This window comes from Psammomys obesus, unplaced genomic scaffold (genome assembly GCF_907164565.1).
Source record: "Psammomys obesus unplaced genomic scaffold, mPsaObe1.curated_primary_1811, whole genome shotgun sequence".
In the NCBI taxonomy this organism is placed as follows: domain Eukaryota; kingdom Metazoa; phylum Chordata; class Mammalia; order Rodentia; family Muridae; genus Psammomys; species Psammomys obesus.
In genome coordinates, this window is record NW_026587216.1 from 34,697,903 (window position 1) to 34,711,753 (window position 13,851).

Genomic DNA, 13,851 nt, shown 5'->3' on the forward strand with positions numbered 1-13,851 from the left:
TCTGGCCTTCCCTACTCTCTTCTTTCTTGCATGTTTAGCTGAGGCAGAGCTCTGAGTGCTGGAGGATGAGGACTTGATCCCTTCTTTGGAGGACCTGGAGCTGCTCTTGCTGCTGTTCAGAATCTGAGTTAGAGGAATGCAACTCTGAGGAAGACTCTGAAGATAAAGAAGTCAGAGAGGGTTTCTTTGCTCGGCTTCTATTTTCTGGGCTACAATGACCGTGGGTGTGTTTTTCAAATGTTCTCGAAGTTCATCCATTAAGCCTCCCAGACTGGGTACAAAATCAGACGTTCCATAAGATAATTAAGTTTATTCAGAGATGATGTGAACTGGGAAACTGAACATTCAAGATGGTCAAATATAGACACCATGTATACATATACACATAAATGTTAGAGCACCGTCCAATGAAGATAAGAATATTAAGGTAAAAAAAAAAAGTGATTATCAACATTATCCCAACATCCTCAACTGGCTGTGTACACCTGGTGGCTGTCAACAAACTTTATTTAGAATTAGATACAAGTTGGGTGTGATAATTAATGCTGACGCAGAAAGATTGTCATAAGTTTAAGGGCCAGCCTGGGCTACATAGTCATATACTGTCTTAAAAAAAAGAAAGAGGGAGAGAAAGAAGAGAGGGAGAGACAGATAGACAGACACGTCTGTCTTCTTGCTCCTTGAACATAGGAGGGTCTCAATGAGTGAAAATAGGGCTGCCTGAGAAGGTGAACCCATGAATGAGAGGCAACATTATCACAGCAGACCCCAAAAGACTCTCTGTGGCTCAACATGAAAGGTTGATATGAGTGGACATGGTGATTTATGCTTGCAATTTCAGTACCCTGGAGGGAAAGGCAGGAGAATTACATTATATTATTATTATGGCATAATTATAAGACCTTGTCTCAAAAAACAACAGGCCACTGCAGCGCCTTATACCAACAATGGCCAAGCTGGGTGAAGCGCACAAAGTGGAGTTTTAGTGCCTGCTCGTGCTAGAAGAACAGGCAACGTGACTCACAGCACAGGTGTGCCACTTCATGGCGCTCTCTTGGGATGACTGTGTGGAAGAGCAGGAATCTGGCTAGACTCTGGTACTGAGAACTGCCTCGACAGCTGTGCGGACTGCTGTGCCGATGGTCGCTCTTGCCACCACTAGCTGGTTTGCCCAGAACATTCTGAGAAGTTGTCAAACCAGTGTCAGTTTATGTTCAGGTGATTATCAGGTCTACTGTGCTGATCTTAGCAATGCAAATGCTTAAAAGGTGAAAACTTATCTTTCTGGGATTCAGTAGTTTCAGCCAGTTGTTCAATCAATGAGAAGAAAACAAATTTACCCTGAAAAGTAACATCAATATGGAATCGCCTAAGCTCAGGGGGAAAGGCTGGATTTGTTTTCATGTTGGTAAGGGGGCTCGGGCATCCATGTACATCCCTTTTGAGTTATGGTTGATGTCATTTTACTGCCATATTTATGACGGTGGCCAAACAGCAGCACATTAGAGGACACACCTGTGGCATCTCAGACAAGACATCATGCCACTGCCACGTGGCAACGACGCACGACATCCCTTTCCACTGTCTGGAAATTTCCAGAGAAATGTCCTAGCAGGTGCATCACCATATGCCTGTGGCCTGGGCACATGAGCTAAATCAAAGACACGTTAAGACCTCTCTCAAGATCAGAGCAGTGTCAGTACTTTCCTGCTAAAAATCAGCACCTGAAAAACTCATGCAGAGATGGCGTCTTAGTTAGAATTACTATTGGTGTGGTGAAACACCATGACCAAAACAACCTGGGGAGAAAAGGCTTTAGTTCAATTTACAGTTTACACTTCTAGTTAATAGCCCATCACTGAGATATCAGGACAGGAGCTCAAACAGGGCAGGGACCTGGACACAGGAGCTGTTGCAGAGGCCACAGAGAGGTGCTGCTCATTCGCTTGCTCCCCATGGCTTCCTCAGCTCCTTTTTTATAAAACCCAGGAATATCAGTCCAGGGATGACACCACCCATAATGGACTCCAATGATCATTAATTAGAAAATGCCCTACAGCTGGATATTATAGAGGCATTTTTTTCAATTGAGGTTCCCTCCTTTCAGATAATCTTGCTTGTCTCGAGTTGACATAAAACTAGCCAGCACAGATGATATTTTACAATACTTATTACACTGTTTGTAGTTTGTAAGTTACTTTTAAAAACATAACAATTCTCTGCATCTGTAAATAATTTATGCTAAAGTCTATTTTTCCTGCAAACAAACACAGGTTTGTTTTTCCAATTTTTACCGTCTCACTCATGGGTAAGTAAATACACACTCTTTCTAAGAAAGATGTCCTGGGTGGTTGGAGTCTTGTGGGAGGTGGCTAGGATCACAGATGATGAAGTTAATATCTGGAATATGAAGCAAAAGGGAGATAAGAGAATGGATAGAATGGAGACAGTTGTGGTACTGTCTCTACTGAAACCTGTAGCCAGGAGGCTTTTGCTGAGGTCAGGTTCCAACCTGGACCCAAGGCCATCCCCTACAGATCTGAGAGCAGAATCCAGCTGGCTGTCAAGACCTCCATCCAGAGACTAAGCTCATGTCATTACTATACATAACAACCGAGGATAAATAGGAGAACTTGGAAGGAGACAGTCGGGGCTGGGCCTGTAGCTCAGAAGTAGTGTGCTTGGCTAATGTGATGAGGCCCTGGAATTGAGGGAGGAGGAAGAACAAAAGAAATAAAGGAAGAGAGGGGAGGAAGATGAGGAGGTAGATGAGGGGAAGGGGGATAAAGAAAGGAGTAATATAAGGAGGAAGGGGATGGAGAGGAGGTGGAGAGAAAGAGCACCACAGCTCAGCATCCAGTGACTGACTACTCCCTTCTGCAGCTGTGAAGCTGCACATCTGTGCAGTAATCCTGGTCCTGCCTGAGAATGGGTTGTCATCCTCTCTTTACCAGTGGGGTCTGTTCCCTCAATTTCTGCATGTTACCAGACTTATCTATTAACTTTCAACTTTCAAAGCAATAATTACTTGAGCTATATCTTCCAGCAAGAATCAAATGTGTCTCCATGTTTTAAGACCAAAGTCTGTGTCATCAGGCTTGCTTCTGGAGGTGGTCACGCTTTCTCCCAAGGGAAGTGTCTTTCTGTAGTTTGTTCCTAATCAGTGCCTTCTTCTGGCTCTTGTGTCTCCCTCCAGAGAGCACCAACCTCCTCCTGATGCCAGCATCCTTCATGACGGCTCTTGATTCACCCAGCTATTTTCATAGAGCTGATATAGCCCTCTGATTAAATGACCCTGGAAAGCTGCTCTGAAAACTGGGTGATTTTGTGCTTTCTCCTTGATTTTTATCATTTATTTTTCCAAATCTCTTCTACTTTATTTAACTGACAGTCAAATTCCATTAAGCTTTTTTTTTTAATTTTAGAGCCATAGATACATAACATTTGACAACCTCATGTCATAATTGATCCAGGCAAGGATTGCCAGTGAACACTCATAGGAATGGGTAAAAGTTTGGTGAAAAATAGAAAAGTTATATTGTCAAAGTTCCTCTCTGAAAGAAATTAATGGATCCTCTTAACCAAATTATCAAAGTCAACCTTACCACTAGTGGGAGAGATGGAGATATAGGTTTCTTGTGCCTCTTGATACCCTGCTGTACTGAGAAGAATAAAAAAAGCACTTTATGACAGTGGTCCCCTGCCAAAAAGATCATCTGGACTGAGAGAAATACTAAGCTCAGAGAAAATTCTACAAAATAACTGACATTTGTGTGTGCCTACAGATGGTTGTGAGCTATCGTTTGTTCTGGGAACCAAACTAGGGTCCTCTACAAGAGCAGCTAGTGCTCTTAACTGATGAACCATTTCTCCAGCCCCAGTTGTCTTATTTTAGGAAATACAGGGTGAAATATTTAGAGGGCAAAGGATTATTATGTCTACATTTGTAAGACAATAGCTCAGATAATTTATAATTAGAGAGAATGATGGAAGAAAGATGAGAGAAAGGAGAGGGCTTATGAACAACAGTATGGTTAAATGTTAATAGCAGGAGAAATTAGTTAAAGAATATACAGTGATTCTGTGTGCTACTTTAGACACGTTTTTATAATTCAGAAATTATGCCTATATAAAAACATGTGTTTCTAGAGACCATAAGGCCACTTAGAAACCAGTTTCGGCATTTGTAGAATTCAAACTGAGGACAGGGCAGATACCAAGGTCCTGAGTCCAACTTGATGAGAGAGGAGAGCCAGGCATACATGCTGAAGATTTGAGAAAGGGAAAGGTGAGAAGCCTCCCTTTGTCCCTCAGAAAGAAAAGAAATGTGGTCACATGGATTCTTCCTCTTCCCTTCCAGACAGTACCTGGTAGACCTTGGAAACCTCTAATCTGACTGTATGAGGCAATTTTTAATATGTAGTTCACTGTTTTGTTCCAGTTACCATCCAGTACATTTCAGTGTGTCATCAAATGGCAGATTAACTTTAATAAGATTCAAACTATAATTTTGTTATTGGTGTCATAATTATTACTATGTGGCTCCGTTTTAATAACGTATTGTTTAGGTAGTTTGTTTGCTCTCTCACAATGTCAGAGAACTAACATTGTTTGGAGCTGGGCTTCCTCCTGTTTGCTTTGGGAAACAGAGCAGGGCTGTCTCAGCTATGTACAGACAGATGTCTGTACATATGTCTGTACATATGTCTGTACATATGTACAGATGTCTGTGGCATCTCAGGCTAGGAAACTGACTTAACAGAAGGTATTGATGTCACCCACACAGAACAAAATTCAAATCCAACCTATTCATTCACTTTACAGAGGGAATTTGAGCAAGCTTCCTACTCGTGTTGAGCCTTTCTTACCCACACAGTGTAAAAAACAGGACATGGTCATAAAGACTGAGTAGAAGGCTCATTAAAGAATCTGCCCAGTCTCTTGGTGGTGGTTAGGACAGAGGGGCCGCTAAGCACCTCCTCCCAAGAAAATCTGGTTGAACCATTGCTCCTGCTTCCCTTGAAAAATTCTCCCAGTAAAATGAACGTTCTCATATTTGGAGCACGGTTTTCAAAAACCAGCAGGTTTTATGCCATCTGGACCCAAATGGGCAACTTGAATTTGGCTGAGCCTCCGCCAGTGGCTCCCACTGGTGGCTCCTTACTAGGGCAATCCAGGAATTGTTGGATTTCCCTCCAGAGACTGACTTGATTGGTTTGTGTTAATCTGGCCGTGGGAGTTCTGTAACTGCTAACACGATTTCAACCTGTCATTGCTGCTCTGTGGTATTGCCACTTGGATCACATGGGTCTCTACCCAGGCTTGCAACAGTCAAAAGCAGTCTCTGTGTCCGCTCTGCCCCTTCTCCCAAAAGTCAACCAGGAGAGTGTGCAAAGAATGGAGGACCCATAATGGGCTCAGAAATCTGGACCTCTGGAGGCAGATTCCCAGGAGAGTAGAACGGTGACAGCCGGTGCCAAATAATTTAATCTTATTCTTGTTTGCCATATGTCGTTAGCCAGGACTTCAAGGGCTCGGTGTAAGGGTGTCATTTACTTAGAGCCAGTGTATTGAAGAGGTCATTCAGAAAAGTCCAGACATGGATTCTCAGGTGGCAAACTCTTCTGGAACAGTGATTCTCAACCTTCCTAAGGCTGTGACCATTTCATAGAGTGCCTCATGGTGCGGTGACACCAACCATAAAATTATTTTCATTGCTATGTTGTTACTGTACTTTTGCTACTTTTATGAATTATAATGTAAATATCTGTTTTCCCATGGTCTTAGGCCCAGCCCCTGTGAAAGGGTCATTCAACCCCCCCCCCAAGAGTGTTGTGACCCACGGGCTGAGAACAGTAACCATGTTCATTATAAGAATAAATGCCCTCCTACTGTTTTCTTCTGAGGATCTATACCTGTGGCTTAGTAATGGGGACACTCTGAGAAGTGTCCTCTTAGCAGATTTTTGTCTTCCTGTGGAGTACACTCGCTTAAACCTAAGTGCGCCAGGTCACTCACTTTATGTCTTCTTGATGCAATCAGGAGTCATGATAAACAATGTAAGGCTGCTACTGACTAACCTTTGGCACACTGTTCTACAGCAAAGCCTCTAGAAGTGAAGCGGGTCCCTTTAAAATAATGTTAAAGAAGTGTGTCACAAACCAGTGACATGGCCATTTGTTAGCATTATTGGTGCTCTGTCCTGTGCATAATTCGTGTGCTGTGCTGTTATCTGGCAGGCAGGACAGTGGGACTTTTGACATCAGCATCACCATAAACACTGTAGAACTGCCGACGCTGAGCCCTGACAGCTCGATACCTCTAGGTGATAATGATTTTCAGCTCCACTATAATCTCTGGCACTATCTTCATCTATGTAGTCCCTGGTTGACTGAGAAATGGATGTGCCAGGCAGTGATGGTGCATGCCTTTAATGCCAGCACTTGGGAGGCAGAGGCAGGCAGATTTCTGAGTTCGAGTCCTGCTGGTCTAGAGAGTTCCAGGACAGCCGAACTATGCAGAGAAACCATGTCTCGAAAGAAGAAAGAAAGAGAGAGAGAGAAAGTTGAAAGAAAGAAAGAAAGAAAGAAAGAAAGAAAGAAAGAAAGAAAGAAAGAGGAAGGGAGAGAAAGAAAACAAGCATTATTATGCTTGCAAATGTTTCTTCTCCCCTAGAAACGAACAACTGTACTGGTCTTTGTTACAAGGTAGCTGCTCTGACCTGTTGGACTGCAATTGGGGGAGACTGTTACCCACATTGAAAATACAAAAAAAGCAAATGTTTAGAGCAGTGTCTGTTCCCATCTGCGTCCGACTATTAATACACAAGGTCTCCTACAGTGTCCACACTGTTTCCTTGTTAATTCTACAAGGTTAGGGTCCCAGGAAACAGAAGTCAGATTAGCATAAGCCGGCATCGTAGGGACCGAGGCTAATTGTACACCTTGCTTCAGTAAGAGGCGTTTATCAAGCCGAACCTTTTGTTTCAACAAGCAGTTTTGCAGCAGGCATGAGTTAGGCACCTACTGTGTGCCAAGCACTGTGTACGCACGTTAGGGACACAAGGAACACAGCATTTGTAGAAATGCAGTGACTGCTACGAGGACCACATGCTAAATCAATGTGAGTCCACTATGGTTGGCAGTTCTTGCTAGTCTTTCTTAGCTCCATTTTCCTGGAGACTTTTCAGCTATTGACAGGCTACCGACAGGCTCCACAACTAGTTCCCCCTCCTCATTCCAGTGAACGTCTTGAGCACTCAGCATACACCTTTAAGCAGTTTGCTCTGTTTTGATTATTAAAGCAAAGACCCACACCCCACTCCCACCCCCCAGCATCAACTCGCTGGTCTCTTTTTCTCTCTGGAAAGCTGCAAACATCACAGTGATCAGAGCGGGAGCTTCTGCTCCCTTGGCACACTTTGGGGAGCTTCCAATGCGTTGAGGAGTTGGGTCAGGAGGAATGGCAAAGCCATATGAACGCTTCCACGACCCTCTGGGGATCCCCGAATCTTCCATTCCTAAGGAAGAACGCTGGTTCTGAGACTGTCCCCACTCTTCCAACTCGCGCGCTGGGTCTCCAAAGACTGTTTGCTTGCAAAACCCTGCGCGACGGCCACACTAAATACCAAACCTTGGATAGGAACCAAGCGGTCACTTCCCCGCCCTCCCAGCACAGTATGCAAATCCGAGCACCAGGAAGTAGCTGGGACCTCTCGGCCGAGCCCAGCGACAGCCAGTTCCTCTCCCACCGAGCCGGGCCTGGGAGCCTCCCGGCCGACGTTCTTTGCTGCAGGTCGGACACTGTCTTCCGAGCAGTGTGCCCGCCACCGCCGGACACGCGCGTCCTACGCCCCGGGCCCGCAGCCGCTTCCCAGGCGGGCCCCGCAGGGCCAACCCGTCGCGTGCGCAGCTTCGAACCGAAGTCACCGTGGAGTTCCGCCACCCCGAAACTTCCACCGCCAGCGAGTGAGTCGCGGGGGCTCGAGCTCAGGGTGGGCACGGAAGGTGAACCGGGCAGGGACCGAGGCCCGGCCACTGGTCGGAGCACAGGTCGCTTGTTTAGCTCGGGGCTGGGGGGTTCGGTGCAGCGGCGGCGGCGGCAGCAGAGGTCGCGCGCTGTTTCTCGGCGGCGCTGGCACCAGCCCGGGGTGGTGAGAGCATCCGAACGCCTCCAGCCTGGGGAAGAGTGTGACTCGCCGGAGCGATCGAGCGGGGACGCGGGGGCGGCGACTCCGCAGGTGTCTGCAGCGGAGCGGCGCGGGGGCGTGGTGGGAGGTGCGCACCGGGCGGACGCCCCCGAGTCCCCGGCGTCAGCCATCCGCGTGCCCCGCTCCAGCTTTCTTGCCCTGCCGGGGAGCCTCAGTCCACCCCGAAGGGGAGCGCAGCAGGGATTCGAGAGCAAGTGACTTGGAATTCAGTATCTGGTCCCCCGGTAGGACCCAGGGTCCCCAGGGATGAGAATGAGGATTGACCCCGGCCTCTCTAAGGCTGGTGACGGCTGCGGTCCCTGGTGACTTGGAGCAAGGTGGTGACGTTGACCGGCTGCCACCAAGGCAGGAGCTCGAACTCCCGCGGAGCTCAGCTTCTCTCCGCCCCGCAAAGGAGCCGTCCGACGCCTTGGCCAAGAGGAAGCTGGAGTTATTTTAAGAATTCAGGGATGCCTTTCCTTCGGGATGGGGGAAGGGTGTATGCCATAGTTCCCACTGGCCTGCCTTATCTTGGCTAGCTGCGGTGGCTTCGCCATTGCTGTTTTTGTGGTGCTTTTATCCAATAGCCCCGCTACTCTGGGCGCTTGTGGTTGTCTCTTCTTTTCGTTGAGTAATCCGTGTTTGTGCTCATTATGCCAATCCGCCCAACTTCCTTGGGTTCCTTGAGGCACCCAAATTCCTCAGAATTCAGGTGAGAATCTAGGCCACGCAGTCTCTCAGTTGTGTGCAACTGCGGATTTTTGAAGTGCCTGGTTTGGCTCTCCTCGTGATTGACAATTAACCTGCCCCATAGGTCCTCGAACATTCCCTGCGTTATGTTATGCAAATGTTACTTGGTACAAATGATACTCTATGAAAACAAAGGTCTTTGATTATTGGCAGTTTGATGATTTTTGGACCTGAGACCACGTGTCTGACTGAGCCATCTGACTTTTGAAAACCTGCTCAATAAATACCTGAAAGCTGCACTGCTGCCCCACAGGCACCTCAGGTGTGAAGGAAGAGGTCAGGAGCCAGAAATCCCCAGCTGTGAGGTACACACCACTCGCCAAAGCTGAAATTTTGGACCTAAGCTGAAATTGTTTTCCTCACGGCAGCCACTTAAGTCCATGTTTCTAGGCCCCTCGTCCTGACAATTCCCATGACATGACAACAGCTTTATCTCTCCTGTCCAAAATGAAGGCCTGGTGCCTGGTGCTTGATAAGTGCTCAGCGAAGATTACTTAGAAGAAGGAAGGAAGGCCTGCCCATTGGAACCCTGGCCCCTGCTGTCTTCACTTCTGTAATAAGGGTGAGGACATTGTAAAACAGCACATGGAAATCCCTGCTCAGGACTGTTGTCTGTGCATTTTGGAGGAGGTCTTGAGGTTCAACGCTAAGACAGTTTCTGTAAAGGTAGTCACCCTAATTTTGTCTTAGAGTCTTTGGGTGCTTTATAATATTCCCCTGCCCTCCACTGCAAGTGGTTTCCTTTCAGCAGGGGGGAAAAAAAGTGTTCCTGATAGCTTTGCAAATCAGGGACTTTGAGGACCTCCTAATTCCATCAGTGTTGGTGTTCACAAATAAATTACAGAAACATCTGAGATGAAAGTTTATTCTCATAGAGATGTCACTTGGCAAAATGAAACTATTTGATCATATATAAACCTGCACTGATTTCATAAATAGGAATACAGTGTGCACACATACACAGCATAGGATATTGTTACAGCTCACTGGAACAAATGATCCTTAGGATGCATAGATTAATCAACATTGAAGGACCATCACATCAGGAAGGCATTAGCCAATGATACATTGGCGATGGAACCAGTCTGGAGCCATTCTGAGCATTTTTTTTTTCTGAAGCTTGTCAGTGTTGATTTCATTTGGACCCATCATGGTTCCCTAGAGGATAGGCAGGGACAGATACAAAAAAGAGACTCAGGAGTTTGTCTGTGGTGAAAGGTTAAGTGGTCTTTGGATGCTATAGGTATGCTTCTCCTACTTTGCCAGTAGCCAATTACTTAAAATAAAATCATTACACATTTGAGAAAGAGAATCATGGAGTAATTTTCTTTACTTCTTTGGTAGTTTCCTGAACTAAGTCTGGGGATCTGTAGAAGCAGATCTCTAGGAAGCCATGGCCTGTATTTTCAGCAGTGTTTCCTCTTGAATGTGGGACAGTCCGTGACAACCAGCATATCTGCTGCAACTGCCTTGGTTACAACACTTACCAGTTAGCCAGAAATGTTTAAGGACTAACTGTCAAAAGAATTCTCTCTGCCATTGCTAGAAACCTCTTGCCCACAAACTCAGCCAGCCCTTGTAATTATTTCAACAAGAACACCAGTCACAGTGTGAATATAAGACCTGTGTAGAAGACGCGTCTGACTTTCTGAGTGTCTGCTGTACTGAGTGCCAGTACCCTTCTATAGCCATTGCTTCCTATCTTTTAGCAAAGAGAAGGAAGTGGGAGAGGAAGCTTTTTCTCCCATCAGAAACACTGAACTATTTCTTCAGCTGCCTAGTTTCCTGATGCTTACATTGTGAAACTTTGAGTGAACGCTGTCGTCATCTCTAACATTCAAGTTCCCATTTGAGGGGAGAGGCCGAAGTGTAGAAAACGGGGTGTTAACCGAGGGATTCGAAAGTGTGCAACAGGCCAGTGTTAAGATTTATGCCTTCTCTCATCTTTGTCTTACGTTAGCTAGAACAACTTTCCTATAATGTTGAATAATAAGCTTAAATAATTAAATCAAATTCTGCCAAGTACAGTCTGCCGTAGCTTGAGTTCTTTATAATTTGGGCCTTTTCTTTATTTTGCTCAGGCTTTCATTTTTCCTTCTTACCTGATAAGCCGTTCAATTTGTTGTTTGCCATGAAACTGCTTCTTGAAAGTTGTGTTTACAGTCAGGACATGGTTCTCTGGAAGTCCTGCTGACTTGACTGTGTTTCAACAACCTCCAATGCCTTTGCAGCGTGATTCCTGCTGTCTTACAAAGACGTCGTTTTCCTCGTCATTGGCATGATGTTGGTCTACCCATTATGGGAAGAGATTATATTTGCCCTCATTATTGGACCCACAGTCACTGTTCATTAGGCTAGGATCCTTAAATGGTGTCCTATGAAACCACACAGATGTCACAGTCATTTGTTGTGTTTTGGAGAAAGACCTGGTCTCAGATATCTCAGACTTGCCTCAAACTCACTCTGAAGCTAAGGTTGACTCTGAACTCCTGGTATAGCTTGCCTTCTCCTCTTAAGTTCAGGGATTACGGTGCTACCATGCCCAGCTCACAAATTAGTTTGAGAGACATTTTCCTAAATGTCTCATTGGCCAACGAGGAACCTTCATATGTGTGAAGCTTGGACTGTTTTCTGTTTTGTTTTGTTTTTCATTTGTTTTTGTTTATTTTCTTTTCTACAGTTTATACCTCAAAGCCATTATTTCTTTTTGTGTCCAATTCCACTTTTTCGTGAGCAACTAAAAATTCCCTAGCCATCTTTCTGACTCCAGGCCACACTGATTGGAAACTACTCTTGAACATGCCTTCTCTAATTCCCTCCTCTCTCTGTACTAGTCAAACATTTGTTGAGAAGCTATAATAGCTTGAAGGCAATCCTGTTGAGTGCTGAGAGTCCACAGGAAGACTGCCTACGTGGATCTGTGTTCACTTTGGTTCTTGAAGCCCTGATGGCTCCTTGGTGTTTGGTCTAAGTGGGTGCCTCATGCTTCCTGTAAGTGTTAACTCCCATGAGGCAGAGGAAAGGAGAAACTGTTCTCTGAGACGCTCTCTGGAGAGAGAGAGGACCACTTCTGCTTTCCACGGGAAAGCAGTGTTGCTGAGAACAGAACTCAGCCAGAGGGAGAAGGCACAAAGGAAGTGATACCCCACACCCTGCCCCTTCCAGTCATTTGCCTGTGGGGCTCCTCCCTTCAAACCACCCAGAGCTGCTTTCCCTCAGGGTTCCTTCTTCTACCCTTGCTTGGTCTGCAGGTTCATAACCAGTTTTCCCAGGAGAGGGAGAGAGATGAGAGGGGTGGGTGGAGGAGGGGAGGGAAAAGAGAAAGGTGGGGTGACACAGGAAGGATGCAAAGTGTTCTTAGGCAAAGACCTTCAGCAGGAAGTTGTATATTTGGAAATATACACTCTTAATTTTTCCAGCACCAGAAAGATGTATGTTTTGAAATTTCCCCTCGTGGAAACTCAAAGTTAAGGTTTCACAATTTTTTGGTGTCCATATACTACATTATCTTGACTATAGTAGTTTAGGGCTGTTTCTTAAGCTCATGTGTGTATAGTCTTTCATTTAACTCTTGGAACACAGCAGTAACTGTCAAACTACCACAAGCACAATCCCTGTCTAAAGAAACACATTTAACCTATGCCTATAGCACACCAAAAAACAAGCAGACAGACAAAGGGACATCAAAATCTGACTGAGGAGCTTTTCCTTTGGTGATCCAAAGGGTGGCGTGGAGACCTCCTACGCCAGCTTGGGGAGCTCTATTGGGCTGCAAGTGAGCAGAGGTGAGCCTGGGCCTGGGTAGAGATTTATTAGGGAAACACAAAAGCAGCTGGTTGTGGTGGCCCAGGCCTGTACTACCAGCTACAAGAAGCTGAGGGTCATTTGTGCTTTGGAGTTTGGAGCCAGCCTGACCAAAACAGTGACATTCCATTTCACAACCAAACCAAACAATCCAAATTAAGAGGCATCTGTCCATACAAAGGAATACGCCTCCAAATGTACATGCCTCCCAAATAGCATTTGATTATACTTCCTAATATGGCAAAATGCTTTTTCCCTCTTATCATGGGTTTGTCTGTATGTGTGTGTGTGTATGTGTGTAGAGGCTTGAGGTTGGAACTACTTACTGACAGCTCTTCCACGTCATTCTTTTATGGCAGGGTCTCTCCGTCCATCACAGAGCGTGCTTGTACAACCTGCCTGTCTGACTAGCCAGCTTCCTCAGAAATCCTGTCTCTGGCTTCCAAGGCTGGAATCAAATCACATGCTTGTGGGTTCTGGGGTCCCTTGTTTCCTCTGCAAAGGCTTTAGCCATGGAGCCATCTTCCCAGCCCAAAAGTGCTTTTTGAAAGCTGAATACAACTGGGAAATGCTGAGAGTGGGAGAAATAGCCTTCCCCAGGGAAGAGCCCCTTGGTTGTTCTTGGAATACCTAGTGGTCAGCCCTGAGATCAAATGATTATAGGTAACATTATACAAACTGAGCAGGTTATATTTATGAGTTTAGGAACACACACACAGGCACTCACGCATGCATGTGCGTGTGCTCACACTCACACATGTACACAAACACACACACACACACACACGTACATGCAAACACACGTAACAATTAAAGAAAAAGAGATCCATGAACTTGAGAGACAGCAAGGGGGAAATGCATGGTAGGCATTGAAGGGAGAAAATGGAAGGGGGGAATGATGTGATTATATTATTATTCCAAAAACATAATAAATTTTAAAACATGTTTACCCGAGGCATTAAAATGTTGTACATATGTGCAGTACCCTGAGATGTTTTAATACATGTCTACATTGAATAATGTTTAAGTTAGAATGAATCTATCCCTGCCATGATTTGCATTCGGAAGGATCTCTAAAGTATCTGTGTTTGAAGCCTCACTCCCATCTT

At 45.5% G+C, this 13,851-nt stretch overlaps 1 protein-coding gene across 2 annotated transcripts in view; it reads left to right on the forward strand.

Moving 5' to 3' along the window:
* Nucleotides 1–7,689: 7,689 nt before the first annotated feature.
* Lyn (LYN proto-oncogene, Src family tyrosine kinase) overlaps nucleotides 7,690–13,851 on the forward strand; it is a 117,124-nt gene continuing 110,962 nt past the window's right edge. For both annotated transcript variants that reach the window (XM_055603256.1, XM_055603257.1), the window contains exon 1: nucleotides 7,690–7,967. The gene's annotated coding sequence lies outside the window, so the exon portion shown is untranslated. The remainder of the gene's footprint in view (nucleotides 7,968–13,851) is intronic.